At 42.0% G+C, this 19,147-nt stretch overlaps 1 long non-coding RNA gene across 1 annotated transcript in view; it reads right to left on the bottom strand.

Moving 5' to 3' along the window:
• LOC135966577 (uncharacterized) overlaps window positions 1–8,985 on the bottom strand; it is a 52,902-nt gene extending 43,917 nt beyond the window's left edge. Inside the window, exon 1 of the long non-coding RNA XR_010580000.2 lies at window positions 8,902–8,985. This is a non-coding gene — a long non-coding RNA (uncharacterized lncRNA). The remainder of the gene's footprint in view (window positions 1–8,901) is intronic.
• Between the last annotated feature and the right edge of the window lie 10,162 nt (window positions 8,986–19,147).

The following is a 19,147-nucleotide window of genomic DNA, read 5'->3' on the forward strand; positions in this document are numbered from 1 at the left end:
TAGAGTAGCCCTCCTGTAACCACAGGCACCTATGAGGGAGAGGTTAAGATGTCACGGAGATAGCAACATGGTTTCTCTTCGCTGCTGAGCCAATGCCCGCTACCACCTACCTCTGAAATTTTTGTTACACAAGAAAAGCCCCAGATTTGTTTAGGGAAATCTCCTTCACCAGTAGCTCAATTCAATTCCTAACTAATGTAAGAGCTTAAAGAGCTCCCTGAGATAACTTGAGTCAATGAACTCCTACATATCTTATTGGCAAATTGGACAAATTTAGAGTAAATGTTATCGAAGAATTCTGAGAAGCCAAGAAAATGGTGGTGATATAAATCTGAGTTTGAACATACCCTCTCCCAAAACAATAAAGAAGACCAAATGAAACTACATAAAACCCATGTCTTCTACATAACCAGAAGACATAAAATGTCCAAATTTCAAATTAACTGTAAATAGAAAAATAAACACCAAACCCCAGCAAGTTGCCTCCTCCACTCCTAATACAAGCCTTTCAGGGAACTAACAAAGGCAGCTGGAGAAAACCCATGCAGAGTAGACAAGAGGGAAGCTAGTAGTGGACCTTAGATTGATCTGAAACAACCACCAGAGAGAGAACGTCGGCGCTAAGTTCGAAAATACTGAAAAGCACACTGGTAGATCAGGCTGCTTACTACTGGGAAGGGACTTAACCATACGTGCTGCATGCGAGAAGATGGTCTTGTCTCACTTTTTGTGAGAGGAGATGGTCTTGGAAGGATAAGGCATCCTGGTAAAAAGGGTCAAAGGGACCCTCTTTTAGAGGAGAGCTCTGGAAATCTTGCAGTGAGAGGGAAATTGAAGAACCTGTAAGAATCTCTTCCCTTGCAAAATTGAAGGTAACCCAGCCCCTTCTCCCGTCACTCCCCTTCCAAATAATAATAATAACAATAAATAATAAGTTCAATTTTTAAAAAGAAAGAAAAAGAAATTATACTTTGGCACACTGACAGAAGAGGGCGCTCTTGACCTAGGAATTTTGCAACCACCCCAACCCTCCAGCCCTGCCCACAGAAAGGCAGATCAAAGTCTTCATCTGAGCAAAATCACCAGAATAAAAAGAACCCAAACAATTCAACTGAAAAAATTCCTCCTCCAAATAATGGCGAAGTGGAAGAAAACTCTAACACAACACTCTGAACTGAATTCAACGTCCTCAAACAAGCACTTGAGAACATGGAAAAACACTTCAAATTACACATTCGGAAACTAGGTACAGAAACAGACATCAAAAAAAAAAAAAGGAATAAAATAAAAGTTGATTGAACTCAGGAAAGAAATAGAAGAAAGAATAGAAAAACCATTGTAAGCATTACCTATAAGATTTTAGATAAACTGAACTAAGACATTTTACACACACACACACACACCCCACACATGCACACCATCCTTCAAGGTACATTTGAACAATTTCTTCACCATGTAGCTTTTGGGGGTTCATCCAGTTGGATATTTTGAGACATGCAATAACTGGTTCTGCTATTATTGCCATAATCACCATTATAGGTAATTGATTGGATGAGGACAGCAAGCGAGGGGAGGTAGTCTCGAGTAAAACGTCTGAAGTCAGATGGCAGTTTGTCCAACTCTAGCATTCACCTAGGCCAACGACTTTACAGATGAGATTCAGGGAGTTTACATGATGACCCAAGGTTCCCCAGAGCCAGTTTGTGACAGAAAGCACAAGGCAGAAAGCCTCCCTCTCTTTCTCTCTCCCCTTTTCCTCCTCTTACTTTAGAGAACAATGAGTGCCTCCTCCCTCCTCCAGCACCCTCAGACCCTGCACCTCACCCCTCAGCAGCATTCCCTCTTTTATATTCACTCTCCCCTTTTCTCCAGACAGATACTCTCTAAGTCACCCTCATCCTATGAAGCAAATACTCCAAACCATCCTCCCTTGATTCTGTCACTGCTGATTTTTCTCTTATACTTAAACTTTTTTTTTTTCTTTTTTTTTGAGATGGAGTCTCACTCTGTCGCCCAGGCTGGAGTGCAGTGGCGTGATCTCGGCTCACTGCAAGCTACGCTTCCCGGGTTCACACCATTCTCCTGCCTCTGCCTCCTGAGTAACTGGGACTACAGACGCCTGCCACCACACCCAGCTAATTTTTTTTTTTTTTTTTTTTTTGTATTTTTAGTAGAGACGGTGTTTCATCGTGTTAGCCAGGATGGTCTTGATCTCCTGACTTCGTGATCTGCCCGCCTCGGCCTCCCAAAGTGCTGAGATTACAGGCATGAGCCACCACACCCAACCATCCTTAAACTTTTAAAAGAATTTGACACCAACTGTCGGCTCTCCCTCTCAACTGACTCTTAAAATTCCTGCAATCTGTTTTCCCCCATTCTCTCCTGAGGCCACGTGCTCAAAAACTGCTGATCACCAACTTCTAGACATTCCTATCCCTTGTGTTCTTGGATGCACAGCCCATTTTCTCTAGTCAATTCCACAGCTACTCATTTTCTTCCTCCCTCTTAAATGTCTGCATTCCCTAAAGCTCTCCACTGCCTTTTCTTTCTGCCTGCACAGCTGCAGACTGCAAGTATACATTTCCATACCTGTCTGTTTCTTGGGTGTCTTTCCCTTATTGTCTTCTAGATATCATCCCTGGAATCCAGGAGGCTACCTGGAGCTCAACATGTCTAAAACTGAACTCCACACCCTCTATTCAGTTCTGTACTCCCTCTTGACCTCCAACTCAGAGACCTTGATCTATTCTTTTGTGTTCTGTACCAAGTCACCCATAAATTCTACTCAAAGCATTTATTGAGTATCTAATACGTGCAGGCACTGGACATGGGCCTGGGGGTATGAGATGAGTAAGACTTGTACTTACAGACTCAGTGGAAAGTCCTGTGCAATCAACATATACAACTTTCTTTCCACCTTCACTGTCATCATTTTCATTTCCACGGTCACCCTCCTAGAGCAAACCAGCATTACCTCTGTCCTAGACTGATAAAGCATTCCCTTAAGAGATTTCTCTGGAACCGGCCTGGTTGAATGGAGTTGATCTCTGCTCTTATGCATTTTGTAGTTTAATACATCTACTTCTGTTTCTATTTTTCCATCTACTTGGAATATCCTCCACTGATCTTCCCATGTTACATCTTATCTGTCCTTCAATGTCCATCCCAAATTCCAGGCCTGCGTTGATATTTTGCCTGGTTTCCTGAGCTGGGAACTGTGGCTTCTCTCTCGGAACTCATGCAGACTTGTCTTCTGCACCTGTGCTTCACCAGCGGTCCCTCTTGTTCAAGCTCATGGCCCCGTCAATTAGGATTATAATGTAAAAACCAGTTTTATATGATTTTTTTAAAAAAACAAATCCATGATCAACTTCAAGAGAAATTATTTGTTCATTATCTTACTATTTGTGTTACACCTTTTTATACGTTTTCTCTTGGAGGTTTGATAAACTAAACTACCAGAGAAGCTGAATATTCTAGCGATACTAGATTTAGCTTAGCGCAAATAATGTGATTTCAAGAACTTCACATGAGCTCTTTTCAGCTTTGTTATATAGAAAACAGAAAAGCTGTATTAAATGAACTTCACATCCTCTTTCATATCTAACACTCTATAATTAAGGCATCTCAAGGATTTGACTGTGTGGCAAACTCTGTTGATAGACTAATTTAACACCCATTCCCAGCTCCTCGCCTGTCCTCAGCTTTACTACAAAAGTTGGGAAAGTTGGCCGGGCGCGGTGGCTCAAGCCTGTAATCCCAGCACTTTGGGAGGCCGAGACGGGTGGATCACGAGGTCAGGAGATCGAGACCATCCTGGCTAACACGGTGAAACCCCATCTCTACTAAAAAATACAAAAAAAACTAGCCGGGAGAGGTGGCGGGCGCCTGTAGTCCCAGCTACTCAGGAGGCTGAGGCAGGAGAATGGCGTAAACCCGGGAGGTGGAGCTTGCAGTGAGCTGAGATCCGGCCACTGCACCCCAGCCTGGGCGACAGAGCAAGACTCCGTCTCAAAAAAAAAAAAAAAAAAATTTGGGAAAGTTGAATATTCATTTTACTAGCTTTCTTTGCAGCCAGTGGCGGCCATGTAATCTCATGTATCTCATTCTGGCCAATAGGATATAAGCAGGACTCTATAAAGGAGAATTCTGGGAAGCTGTCATCACTCCTGTATTGGCAGAATTCTAAGATGGCCCCCGGGTATGTGTGTCCTGTATAGTCCCCTTCCCTTGAGTATGGCAGAACCATGGGATGTCACCCCCATCATTAGGTTACTAATCACTTGACTTTGAGTCAGTCTAAAGGGAAATATCCTGGGTGGGCCTAACAGAATCGGATGAACCTTTCAAAAGAGAGATGATTTTCTATTGGCCTCCAGGAAGAAAGCAAGCGGCTATCTTTTCAATTGCTTTGGAGCAACCTTTAGGAGCTCAGGGTCTTAGCCCTAGGAACTGAATTCTACCAACCACCAGTGAGCTTGAAAGAGGACCCTGAAGGCCGGGCACGGTGGCTCACTCCTGTAATCCCAGTACTTTGGGAGGCCGAGGTGGGCAGATCACGAGGTCAGGAGATCGAGACCATCCTGGCTAACACGGTGAAACTGTCTCTACTAAAAATACAAAAAATTAGCCAGGCAGGGTGTAGGGCGCCTGTAGTCCCTGCTGTTCGGGAAGCTGAGGCAGGAGAATGGCATGAACCCAGGAAGCAGAGCTTGCAGTGAACCGAGATCACGCCATTGCACTCCAGCCTGGGTGACAGAGCAAGACTCTGTCTCAAAAAAAAAAAAAAAAAAAGAAAGAAAAGAAAAAGAAAGAGGGCCCTGAGCCTCACATGACATGCAGCTCCTGCTGACACCTTGAATCCAGCCTGGTGATTTCTTGTAGAGAACTCAGCCAAGCAGTGTCCAGACTCCTGACTCATAGAACTGTGAGGCAGTAAATTCAAGTTGTTTTACACTGCTGTATTTTGTGGCAGTCTGCTATGCAGCAATAGAGAACCAAGGCAACTAACACAACTCCTTTCCACCTAATCTCAAAAGTCAGGTGCTTAAAAAACTACCTTATAAACATAAAGTAAAGGCCAAGTGAATCATAAAGCCACTGGCCCTGACCTCTTGCACCTTTAAAACTAAGGTGCAAGTCATCATGCAACCTCTCTGAATCTCATCTGTGAAGTCATTGGCCTAGGTGAACAGTAGAGTTTGACAAAACTTTTTTTTTTTTTTAGGCCAGGAAAAGAAATGTCTGCCTGTATAAGCCAATATGAAGTTAGCAAATGTTTCTTTTACTTGCAGTTAAAATGATTTCCAACTGATAAAGCAGACTTCCAAAAGCAGCATGAGCAAATTCTTATTTATTCATTGGCAAACATTTATAAAGAATACATAATGTTCCAGATAGGGGGAAAAAAATCTCCCAAAAATAAAAAAATATATATTGCTTTCTATAGACTCATAGCCTCATGTAGCACAGAGCATGGGAAAGGGAAAAGGCAGAGAAATCAAGATACAACTAAAATATAGAGTGGTTAGGCTATGACAGTTATGAACAGAAGGTCTTAGGGAAGCTCAAAGCAGGGATACCTAGCACAGACATTCCGGGTGGTAGGGAGGGAAGGGCTGAATTGGGAGGTTTAGGGTATGGAGCAGAATTATGAGAGAGGAGTATGAGTTACTTGGAAGAAGCAGAGGAAGGGGTTTCTAGGCACAGAGAAGAGTAGAGGCCAATCAATAATCAAATAACCAACAACCATCAAGCACCTGGCGTGAGGCAGGGGCACATGCCAGATGCTACAGGGAGACGGAGATGTAAAGAACTTCGTCCTTGCCACGGGTTTTTATAATCATGCTGCAGCAGATGCTTCCCTTCCTCCACCCCAACCCCCGCCCCACCTTCCCCCTCCCGCACCAGGGACACAGCAGCCTGAGTGCTCTCTCTTGTCAACTAAGGACATTGCAAAAGGCACATACCACCCTTGCTGCCTTGCTCCCCAGATCATGCCCTTGGCAGCTGCCTCAGATGTGACTGCTTCCAGAAAGTGGCTTACCAACTATGGTGGGAGAATCTAGGTCAAGGTCCTTCAGGAATGTGCTGTGCACAGGCAGTTCAAGAAAAGAGAAGTGGATTTGACAGGGAAGGCAAGTCCTGCAGCTTTTGAAGTAGAATCTTGGAGGCTTGCAGGCTTGGTCAAACTATGCCATCTCTCTTATCACATTATCATTCCTACAGCCTAGGAATTCGCTTGGAAATTATAGAAAGTCACTGTAAATCTTTGAACAAGTAAAGGAACAAACGTTGAAATAATAAAATGTGAATTCTGAAATAGGGCCTAGGGAAAAACACTGGAGGTAAAAAAGACTAAGGCAGATATTATTGCAGGAAGTTGAGAGCAACAACAAAATGAATCATATTTCACCCAATTGACTTGTCGAATCATATCTGAGGAGCAGGCAGGGTTTATAATGGCTAAAAAGAAGGAACTGAGAGGCAGGAAGAACCAGATGCCATTCTTATCTCAGAGGGCATCTTACTCAACCTCACCTGATCTTCCCAGGCTGCTGCGGGAAACTTCCCCGTGGCGGCAGTTCAGAAGCTTGCCCAAGGGCTGAGCAGTTTTATTTTGCTTTGTTTTGTTTTCTTTCTTTCTTTTTTTTTTTTTAATGTCATAGGCCAGACGCAGTGGCTCACACCTGTAATCCCAGCACTTTGGGAGGCTGAGGCAAGTGGATCACCTGAGGTCAGGAGTTTGAGGCCAGCCTGGCCAACATGGTGAAACTCCGTCTCTACTAAAAATATAAAAATTAGCTGGGCATGGTGACGCACGCCTGTAATCTCAGCTACTTAGGAGGCTGAGGCAGGAGAATCGCTTGAATCTGGAAGGCGGAGGTTGCAGTGAGCTGAGATTGTGCCACTGCACTCCAGCCTGGGAGATGGAGAGAGACTTTGTCTCAAAAAAACTTAAAAAAAAGTCAGATTTACTGAAGTTTTATACATATATACACACACACATATGTATACATATATACACACACACATACATACAGCAAATTTACCCCTTTTCAGTATACAGTTTGATAAGGTTTGACATATGCATACAGTCACGTAACCACCACCACAAGTAAGGCAAAGAATATTTCCACCACTCCAGAAAGCTGCTTTGTGCCTTTTTGTAGTCAACTCCTTTTCCCGCCTTCTGCAAACCACTGATATGATTTCTGTCTCTATAGTTCCACCTTTTCCAGAATGTCACATAAATGGAATCATATTGTAGATTGCCTTTTGTGTCTGGCCTCTTGCACTTCGCATAATGCAAGGCCAATTTTTAAAAGCTTCAGTATAAATGTTCTCTGCCAAGGTCATCTTTCCTTCAAATCTAAGGCAAAGTGGGTGAGCACCAATGTTCATGCTTGTCTTAACAAATTCACTGAAGTATGACTGTAGACCCTAAATCAAACCTGTGAAATACCAAGCAGTTTCTCTTTGTAATCTATTCTGATCTGTGGGCTCAAGCTACATTTGTACAATGCAAATGATAATAGAAGTCACAGCAAATGTATAAATGAATATTGTTCTACTTATTAACATTTAGAAATACATAATTTCATTTTAATCAATCAAGCACACTTATAGGCCTATAGTATTGTCCTTAAGGAACTTGCAAGACAGTGTATAATTAAATCATAGTATTTTATTGCTGAAAGGGGTTTTAGTGATGATTTAGTCATCACGTCACAGAATTTCACAGTGGCAATGGCCTTCAAGACTATCCAGACCTGCTCAACATCTTAGATTTGAATTTCCCTGGTGGTGGCAAACTCCAGAGCAGACACACTAGATAAATGTGAAAAGCTGGCCAGTGGAAAGTGATGGGACCAGGGGCAAACTGGAGACAGTGTGACAGTGCCTATGGGCACTCAAACTCAATTTAAAGACAAACGCTGTGAAAAATCAATAAACACATATATTTGGGCTTGATTCAATCCTTGAGTCATCATAGCAAAATATCTTTCCATGGTAGTCCTCCCAGGTTTTGAGCTAGTGTTAGTGAACCCTAGAATCTAGGTTTGTGTACCCGATGTACAGTAAGCCTAACATCGACACATCAGCATTTAGGAGGAGAGAGAAAGTTTTACTCAATTTAGCCAAAGCGAGAGGGCAGCAGAGGCAGTCTCTCAAATCTGACCTGCCTTGAACATAACTGAGGTCTTTTATGAATAAGGTTGGTAGGTGGGAGGTGGAATCTCTGATGATCAAAGCTGTCTGCATTTGATCGGGCCAAGGACACCATGAAGGAGGTCTGCATAACCTAAGGATCATTTTTCTTTTTAAAAGAAAAACAGGCTGGGCACAGTGGCTCACACCTGTAATTCCAGCACTATAGGAGGCCAACGCAGAAGAATCACTTGAGTTTGGGAGTTTGAGACCAGCCTGGGCAACATGATGAGACCCCCCATCTCTACAAAAAAATACAAAAATTAGCCAGGCATGGTGGTGCATGTCTGTGGTCCCGGCTGCTCAGAAGGCTGAGGTTGGAGGATCACTTGGGCCTGGGAGTTTGAGTCTGCAGTGAGCTGTGATTGCTCCACTGCGCTCTAGCCTGGGCAACAGAGCAAAGCCGTCACACAAAAAAAGAAAAAGACAAAGAAAAACAAACTCATCAATCTCATGGGCTGCCCTGGGGTTAGCGTAGGAAGTTAATCAATTACTAGTGACTACCCTCTACCAAAGTGACTGTGTACAAGCGAGCATTCATGGAGGAAGAAAAGGAAAAAGGAGATAGGAAATAAGTAAAACAAACATCTTACGATCGTTATAATAAAGGCTCAGCTACCCTAGTATAACAGGTGCTCCTGAGACCCTGGCCCATGTCTTTCCACTCTCACCAGTTCAGAGGGTACCAACCTGGCTTCTAACTGCCAGCAGCATAGTTCTTCTTTGCTATAGGATTTCTTGAACACTCAGCTCCTGCTTTAGTGCACTCTCACTGGGCAGGCAGGAAGTGTCAGGGGATTAAAACGGCCCTCCTAGAGCAGCTTTCCTCAACTGATGGAAATTTGTGTATAAATATTCCAGCTCCCTCCGCCCACAGGGAGAGGACTGTATTTTACACCGGCCCCCAGAATTCTCAAGTGGGATTAGGGTTCCTGTTACCACAGTGGACTCTCTTTTGACCATGTATCCTGTACTTCTGGGATCCTTTCCTTATCTCGCTTCCCCATTTCCTGCAGCCTTTCCTGAAATCAGCTGCCAGATGATCTATTTGTATGTGAATCTTCATCTCAGGGGCTGCTTCTGGGAGATCTCAAATTCATGTAGCTATGAACACCCCCAGAAATGAGGGATTTATTGCATCCCAACACCCTTAGACATCTCTGACCCATAGAAATATCTTCCCCTTAACTGCGATGAAGTGTCTCTGCAACCGGCATCTAGAGGTCCTCTTTATGGGATGACGTACTTTGCGTAAATTTGTCTAGAAATCTGCCTCCTTAGAAAAACGTCACTCAAACCCATTCTTAAACTACTTAAGTTTTCTGAAATATGTTCTACATTTTACACACTCATCTGTGAAAAAAAATAAACTGTTACACAAAGCCAGGAGTAAGAATCTAGAATGAAACATGCCCAAGGGAAGGAAAACCTCCAGAAATCTGGGGATTGGAGGAAAATGCTGGACTTTTCTCATTAAGCGAGATGTATTATTCTAAGTAAATCTATTAAGTAGATTTACTACCACTATTAGTTTTCAGTTAAATGCTAAGGGAAAGGTCAACCAAGAGGGCTGCAGAAGATGGGATCATTTTATTTACATAGATAATACACGCATCATTGTATATAATTTATGATCCTGGTTTTCACATGGGGAAGGATTGTAAAAAATGTGCTGTCTTCATTTTCAACCTGACAGTTTTCAGGCTTGTGTGTTTCCTAGTCAAGTGTTTATGCTTGTTCTTGTATGTGCTATCTACGAGGGTATCAAATGCTTTGTAGAGGTGCTGATATGGTATTACATTCTCAGCTTCTTTCCAACAGGCATCCTCTGGGCCTCTTTAAGAGGCAAGAAAAGTTCTCAATTGTCTGAGCAGTATTCTGAGAGCATCTCCTACCTACTCCTTCTCATCTTGAGAGAAAGAGGAGTTTCAGGAGAGCCGAGACCTGAGTAAAATGAAGTGCAAAATACTGAAACAAGTAGATTTCAGAACCCTTGTGAACATTGTTTCTGACATGATGTTTGAAGCAAAGCACTTGACAGACAGTTAAATGAACTGGTTTCTACATTTTGAGAGTCTTTGTAGGATATCCATGGCCATTTTTTTTCACAACCTATTTCTGGGACATACACTGAAAGGACTGATTGCTTGCTAATATATCTTTTCTTATACAAAACCACTCTGTGAATATGCGTTCCTATAGTATTTATAAACAGTTTTTTTTATTTGAAAGAGAGATAAACAAGTGATTATTAAATTCAAAGCTACACCTATTCCTCCCACTTCTTCTGCATCTGATATAATTACAACAAATCTGGGTTATGCATATGTGAACATCTTCTGGTTTTGATTGTCAAGCAATCAAATAACATTTCTTGCCCACACTCAGACCCATAATTTACATGCTCCTCTGCAGTGACACTAGAGGCAGTTTAATTATAATGCTCTTCAATCCAGAAAGCTATTTAAAGGACGATGGAAGCTGTGCATTTTCAGTTCTTTCTCTCACAAATGATCCAGATATTTGTACCTGTAGCTAATCTCAAATTGAAACTTGATAACTTGCACATGACTTTTAACAGCAATAATTTTTCCTTTATAGAATAACTGACATTTTAAAATATGTATTTCTTTCTAAGAAAGCATGTCCTGCACAGTTTTCCATTTTGAATCTGTTTTTCCCCACACCATTAGAAGAAAGCATGGAAAATTTCACAATCATCTGCATTATGTTTACAGCAAATATTTTTTCATTTCAGAGTGAAATTCTCAAGCCCCAAATGGGTAGGTGTTTTAATTCAGCATGGAAATAAAGAGCTGCTTTTTCTGGACATATTCCCTTCCTTTCCCTGGCAGTTACTGGTACCAACTTGCTCTTAATTATCTCCCATTCAATGCTAGTCATAACCACCCGCCCACTTCACACTTAGGCAGTCCTGCCCACAGCACTCACCCCAGCCCCCTCAGGCTGAATCATCAGCTCCCACCCCCGTCCTTCCTTTCCCACTGCCATTTCCTTTTTCGCTTCAGTGCCCTTTATAGAGGGACATTCTTGCTTTTCCAAAGCCTTTTTCCTCATTCCGTATTACATCCCCTTTAAATTTCAGAAAACCGTAATTCTTACGGAATTTAATTTTCTTCTCATCACTGAGGACGATTTGTGCTTGATGCACCATAGAATCTGTGTTCATCAGTTACCCATTAATTCTTGTGTACTTTAGGGGGAAAGTAGAATTTGAGAAACTGGAAATCTATCACTTTCACTGAAACATACATAAGATGAAACTGAGTCACTTCTGGAAGTTTCCACCATGGCAGAGACGAAGGAAGTCCCAGGCCTGGACAATGTAAACAATCAACTTACAGTTTGACATTTCTGCTTTCAACATTCCACTCTCCCTGATTTTTTTTAATGTTATAATTAAGTCCTTTCAGATTGCTAACCCTAGAGCCTCTCTTTTTTCTTAGGCATACCTGCTTACCAAAGGCTCCCACGAAGTATGGGAAGCTGAGGGCTCTAGAATTTGACACCTGTAGGTATCCTAGCTCTGATCAACCCACAGATATGTTGTACTGATACCAGCCCAGGCCATGAAGACACCATTAAACATTCCACTCCTATGTGGTTTTTACTTAAAGTACTCTAATATTGTCAGGAGGTATCCATGTATGAAGACACATTTCTCCCCATGTTCAGGACAAGTCATTCCTTATTATCTCATGAAGATTCTGTATACAGGTCTCACAGCCACTCCCAACATGCAAATAAAGAAAAGAAGACATCAAGTTCAAATGATCACTGATGGAGTTTCCTTTTGTTATGAAGCTTAGAGTTAAAAGAGATACACTTGGGCCAGGAACGGTGGCTCAATGCCTGTAGTCCCAGCAGTTTGGGAGGCCGAGACAGGTGGATCGTTTGAGGCCAGGAGTTTGAGACCAGCCTGGCCAACATGGTGAAACCCCATCTCTACTAAAAATACACAAACTAGCTGGGCGTGGTGGTGCCCACCTGTAATCTCAGCTACTTGGGAGGCTGAGGCAGGAGAATAGCTTGAATCTGGGAGGCAGAGGTTACAGTGAGCAAGATCGCACCACTGCACTACAGCCTGGGCAACAGAGTGAGACTCTGTCTCAAAAAAAAAAAAAGAAAGAGAGATACACTAGGCCCAAATCCTCATTTTATGTAGAAAGATAAGCTCCAAAGTCCTGATGTGGACGTTAGGAAATTAGCTAAAAAAAAAAAAAAAAAGAGGTAGGAGTAGAACCCAGGTATTTCCATTAGAGGAAAGAAAACCTGTCTTTGTGAAGTGCCCAGCACCCTGCCCTTCCCGCTTATCATTTCACCAAGTCCTTACAACCACACAGAAAGGAATTATTATGCCAATTTGGCAGATAGGAAAACTGAGGTTCATAAAGTTAAGAAACCATCCCAAATTCCCATGCCTGGAAATTGATGCTACCAAATGGAATTATTTGCCAATGTTTACAGCCAACATCTCACAGTTTGGTGAACATTCACAAAGTGCTGGGCATTGAAGTAATCTCTTTACTACATCATCCGACTGAAGTTTCACAGCAACCCCATGTGTTGCATTTTTTTTTCTTTTTTTTTTTAAAGAGACAGGGTCTCCCTCTGTTGCCTAAGTTGGAGGGCAATGGTGCAATCATAGCTCCCTACAGTCGCGACCTGCCAGGCTCAAGCAATCCTCCCATCTTAGCCTCCCAAGTAGCTGTGATTACAGGCGCATGCTGTCATGCCTGGCTAATTTTTTTTTTTTTTTTTTTTTTTTTTTTGAGATGGGATCTCACTATTGTCCAGGCTGGTCTCAGACTCTCCTGCTCAAGTGATCCTCTGCCTCGGCCTCTCACAGTGCTGGGATTACAGGAGTGGGCCACTGTGCCTGACCTATGTTGCTAATATTTTGTTGATAATATTACCATAATTTTATCTGTTATAGAAACATGAAAGTTTAGGCTTCCTTTGTGTCTTTTCTGCTGTTCATTGTTTGTTTTATTTTGTTTGTCCCTATAGATGCAAAAGCCAGCCAGAAAACTCACCCAATAGGCTGTTTCACATATTATTTTCTGGAGTCCAAATTGTCAATAGGTATCAGGAGACAAGAGAGTAATATCATACTCTTACAACCCTTAGCATTTTTCCATTATAGAGTGGATGAAAAGCATATCAGAGGGAAGATGGATAAAGGAAGAAAGACAGCATTCCCACCTATCTTTGGGAATTTATCAGGGAAAATTAATTGTAAGGGGATTAACATCTTTGCTCTGACTCAAGGCTTGTTGGGTGGGACCACTGAGATAAGAAGGGAAATTTGCTTCTACTATTTTAACGTATCTGCAGTTACCATAGACGCGGATACACATGCAGCCGAATTCTAACTGCTTTACTCAGAAAATAAAGAAATCTACCAAATAAACCTACAGAAAACCAAATGCCGCATGTTCTCACTTATAAGTGAGGGCAAAAGGATAAGAACCTATGAACACAAAGAAGGAAACAACAGACACTGGGGTCTACTTGACAGTGGGAGGTGGGAGGAGGGAGAGGAGCAGAAAAGATAACTATTAGGTACTGGGCTTAATACCTGGGTGATGTAATAATATATACGACAAACCCCTGTGACATGTATTTATCTATGTTACAAGCCTTCACAGGTATCCCCAACCTAAAATTAAAGTTTTTTAAAAGTTAGGCAGGGTAAATAGAAAGAAATATAAAATTAAAATAATAAAATGTATTGGATAGTTATTTTGAAGAATTGTGAACAGACCTTTTTTAACATGTACACACCAGCTCAGTGCTCTACTCAGCCATCCACCCGTCTCCAAACCTCAGATGCCCCACCCAGTGTCTGCAGCATGTTCCCCCTCTCAGTTCTATGAGCTCATGCCTTTTCAATTGTTCAATCATCCTCTAAAATTACTACCTTTCAGCATGCCTTTTTGTTCTAACTCGGAGAGCAGTGGTGATTTCCTCTGGAATACCTGCCTGAAACAACCTTTTCAGGCTGCATTTTTTTCACTTGTAAAATGAAAGTCTGGATTAGATCATCATTAAGGTGGTTTCCAGGTCTTAAATTTTATGAGTTTCTAAGTGTAGTGTATAAAATCTGCAAGCATGTATTGAGCACCTATTACATGTAAGGTTCTGGGCCAGAAATTGGGAGGACCAGAGTGCAGGCTTTCCCTCTACCACCTCATTCTATAAGTCTCAGAGAAGGCTAATTATCATTCAATATGAAAAATGAAAAGATCAAGGTTTGTGTACAGGGTTAGAGTGATTAATTCTGCCTGGGTAGTTGGTAAAGTAGAACACAGAGAAGATGACATTTGAACTGAAACATAAGGGATGAGTTAATAGGCCTAGACAAGGAGAAAAATAATTTTCTAGATAGAATGAACAAGATCAGCAACACCACAAGAACATGTGACTTTCTGCAAAGTGAGCATGGATAAGAGTAGTAGTGGAGAATTAGGACTGAGTCCATATCCTCTGACAAGTAATTTGTCCAGTGTATTAGTCAGCTAGGACTGCATAACAAAACATCTTAGATGTGGAGGGCGTAACCAATAGGGATTTATTTTCTTACAGTTCTGAATGCTAGAAGCCCAAGAACAGGGTGTCAGCAGGTTTGGATTCCTCCCAAAGCCTCTCTTCTTGGCTTGTAAGTGGCTGCCTTCTTGCTGTGCCCCTACAAGGCCTTTCCTCTGTGCACTCTGACTCCTCTAATGAGGACACTGGTCCTTTGGGATTAGGACCTCAACCATATGACCTCATTTCAGCTTAATTACTCCTTAAAGGCTCTATCTCCAAATACAGTGAAGTTGTACATATATTAATGGTTGGGGTCTGGAACATCGGGGACAGGACGAGCCCCTTCTATAATGTGTTTCACTCACCTGTCTGGTGCCTGGGCTGAAATTGCTAAGGGCAATTTCAATGTATAAATTCAATATATAAATTCAGGGGAACCCAATTCAGTCCCTAACATCCAGCCACCTATTTTATTTGGAAAAGAGTGAGTAAAAGCCTCAGGGAGCCACAATGGCCACCATAAGCTCTCTGCCTTAAAACTCAGTCACCTCCTTCACAAGAAAATCCTTAGGCTTCACCTAAATGACTGCACATTCTGGTTTTACATTCAATTTTTGGAGGCTAGTGTATTTGTGCTGCTATTTTAAAACAAAAACTGTACCTTAAGTGTGTGGGAAGCTTAGTGGAGGCAGATAGGTCAATAGCAATAAGAAATGGTTGCTGACATTTGTGTTTTCCAAAGATGGTCGCAATAATATCTCCCACCCCACATGCTCTTCCCCAGCATAACCTTATCACTTCCCTAGCAAGAAGTGGAGTCTAAATCTTGTCCCCTTGAATCTATGACTGACCTTATGATTTGCTTGTTACTAACAGAATGGTGCTGTATGATTTCTGATGTCACAAGAAAAGGCCTCGAAGCTTCCACCTATTACTCTTGGAATACTTGCCTTTGGAAAGCCCGTTTTGGGGATTTTCATCTTGGACCTTAGTCATCATGCTGTGAAAATTTGAAGCCACATGAAGAGGCCATGTGTAGGTATTCTGGTTGATAGTCCCAGCTGAGCCCAGCCTTTAGCAATTTCAGCCCAGGCACCAGACAGGTGAGTGAAACACATTATGGAAGGGGCTCGTCCTGTCCCAGATGTTCCAGACCCCAGCCATTAAAGTCACTCTCAGCTATCTGTCTTCCTAGCTGAAGTACCAGACATCACGGAGCAGAGAAGAGCTGTCCCCATGTGCTCTTTCCTGATCCACAGAACCTGAGAGTATAATGTAATTTTTAAAATTCCGCTAAGTTTGGAGTGATTTGTTATACAGTAAATGACTCAGACAGTTAAACCATTAAGGGAACAAGATTTTGAAAATACTTACAATAAATAAGCAGATAAGCCAAAAATACAAAAATATACTCTAGGTTATTTGGTATGGAAAAATAGCCCTGCACACTTCAATATTGTTCCTGAAAAGTTTTGTATTTTTAATACAGCATACTATTTGATGCTCACGATTATGTTCTGATATCATTAAGAAAATGTTAAATTTGATTCAAGATAGGCAGGGAAAATAGATCATACATTTTAGAAAGATACACTTCAAACTGGTTAATATTTAAATTGCTTAGATGCTTTAAAAGGAATACAAGTTTCCATGATCAGAAAAATGAAAAGATATTAACATTTTTGTTCTTTGATAATATTGGATAAATTAGGCTTCACTATAATTTTCAATTGAATATATTTCATAATTATTAATTTTTGTGTTGTTAAGAGGAAGTCTTGGGACCTAGCATGTTATTATTCATGTATATACTTTGTCTTTTTCAAAACAGGATTTGATGCTCTGATGTTTGTTTAACCAACTTTCTATCCCATAAAGCATATCACATATCATGGAATCATTAAGAAATACACTTTGACAACAGCAATAATGCTAAATTGTAACCTCCTTAAAGACCAGGGGCCATGCCCTATTACTCATTTGTGTACTCCCAATGTTGCCTAGCTTCATGCTTTGTATGTAATAGAAGCTCATAAAAGATTTGGTGAATTGAATTGAATTGACCAAATTGTGATCAGATCTTTAAATGACTTAATCTTATGTCTAAAATTTATCTCCAGAACACTACTGAGAAATCAGAAAAAAAACCTCAAGCAATCATTATCCTTAAGTAATACAAAGAAGTCACGTACAAAACACCCACTTCTAAAATGGATATACTTATGCATTACAATAAACACACCACATGACAGGCTTTTCTAGTTTTATGTCCATTCAGTTTCACGCTATTAAAGTGGTATTATAAAGAGCCCAATTATAGTTCAGGTCAGAACTAACACTGAATGAAGAAGATTGTGTGTGTGGTTGTGTGTGCATATGTGTGTGTGTGAGCCTGTTTAGAAGGGAAGATTTACCCCCAGATGTAGTACTCATAACCAAAATTTCAGGGCCCAAAATCCCATCATAAACAAATATCCTTTGGAAAGAGCAGACAGAGAGTAGGGAAAGTGGAATATGATGGCCGGCTCTAAGACATAAGATCTCAGTAACTGTCATGGGCGTCCGTGTGAAGAGACCACCAAACAGGCTTTGTGTGAGCAACATGGCTGTTTATTTTACCTGGGTGCAGGCGGGCTGAGTCCAAAAAGAGAGTCAGCGAAGGGAGGTAAGGGTGGGGCCGCTTTATAGGATTTGGGTAGATAAAGGAAAATTACAGTCAAAGGGGGGTTGTTCCCTGGCGGGCAGGAGTGGGGGTCACAAGGTGCTCAGTGGGGGAGCTTTTTGAGCCAGGATGAGCCAGGAAAAGGAATTTCACAAGATAATATCATTGCTTAAGGCAAGGACCAGCCATTTTCTTTTTTTTTCTTTTTCTTTTCTTTTTTTTTTTGAGACAGAGTCTTGCTCTGTCGCCCAGGCTGGAGTGCAGTGGCCAGATCTCAGCTCACTGCAAGCTCCATCTCCCGGGTTTACGCCATTCTCCTGCCTCAGCCTCCCGAGTAGCCAGGACTACAGGCGCCCACCACCTCGCCCAGCTAGTTTTTTGTATTTTTTTAGTAGAGATGGGGTTTCACCGTGTTAGCCAGGATGGTCTCGATCTCCTGACCTCGTGATCCGCCTGTCTCGGCCTCCCCAAGTGCTGGGATTACAGGCTTGAGCCACCGCGCCAACATTTTCACCTCTTTTGTGGTGGAATGTCATCGGTTAAGGCGAGGCAGGGCATTTGCACTTCTTTTGTGATTCTTCAGTTACTTCAGGCCATCTGGGCATATACGTGCAAGTCACAGGGGATGTGATGGCTTGGCTTGGGCTCAGAGGCCTGACAGTCACCACATTAACAAAGGAGTCCCAGCTACCCCTTTCCTCCCAGAGACCATGGTAACCAACGTCTTCATTCCACCCCTTGAAGGCTGTCACCCTCAAGCCACTGCAGCTCCCTAGAGCGTGCACACTAGCATTCACCTTAGGATGGCTAGGCCCCTGACTAGAAACAGGTCAAGCAGAGCTTCCCTCCCTGATTTTCAGTTGTACAACTCAGTGGCATGTCTGGATTGCAAGGATGAACTGTTGACTAAAATTTTATCTTTGCAGATAATGTAACCATCTGCAGACAATGTAATCACAGCTGGGGATTTGACTATATAAAATAATATGGACCTTATCCACCAGAATATATATAATCCTGTGGGAAAGACAGGCTCAGACATTTCTATCCATAGTCATTTCTGACTATTGAAGTCAGACGGTAATCTCTAAGTGTGAGTAAAGTGCTGAGTGGGAAGTCTGAGGAGGGGGGCAATGACTTCTGATATTGTGAAGAAAGAGACAGATCTCACTTGAATCTCACTTTTGACAGATGGTTCCACTCTGAATTTGTAAAATAAATAACTGTATTTATTGAATATATACAATGTCCATGGTGCTAGCGCTATGCTATGTCCCAAACTGCATTATCTCATTTTATTCTTAATGGAACCCTAGATGTAGGTATTACTATTATTATTCTTGTTTTAAAGAAAAAGAAACTGAAGTTTAGAGAATTTACTTACTGGCCGGGCGCGGTGGCTCAAGCCTGTAATCCCAGCACTTGGGGAGGCTGAGACGGGTAGATCCACGAGGTCAAGAGATCGAGACCATCCTGGCTAACATGGTGAAACCCCGTCTCTACTAAAAAAATACAAAAAACTAGCCGGGCGAGGTGGCGGGCGCCTGAAGTCCCAGCTACTCAGAAGGCTGAGGCAGGAGAATGGCGTAAACCCGGGAGGTGGAGCTTGCAGTGAGCTGAGATCGGGCCACTGCACTCCAGCCTGGGCCACAGAGCAAGACTCTGCCTCAAAAAAAAAAAAGAAAAAAAAAAAGAGAATTGACTTACTTAAGGTTTGACAGC

The sequence above is a fragment of the Macaca fascicularis genome, chromosome 12 (assembly GCF_037993035.2).
Source record: "Macaca fascicularis isolate 582-1 chromosome 12, T2T-MFA8v1.1".
Lineage (NCBI taxonomy): Eukaryota > Metazoa > Chordata > Mammalia > Primates > Cercopithecidae > Macaca > Macaca fascicularis.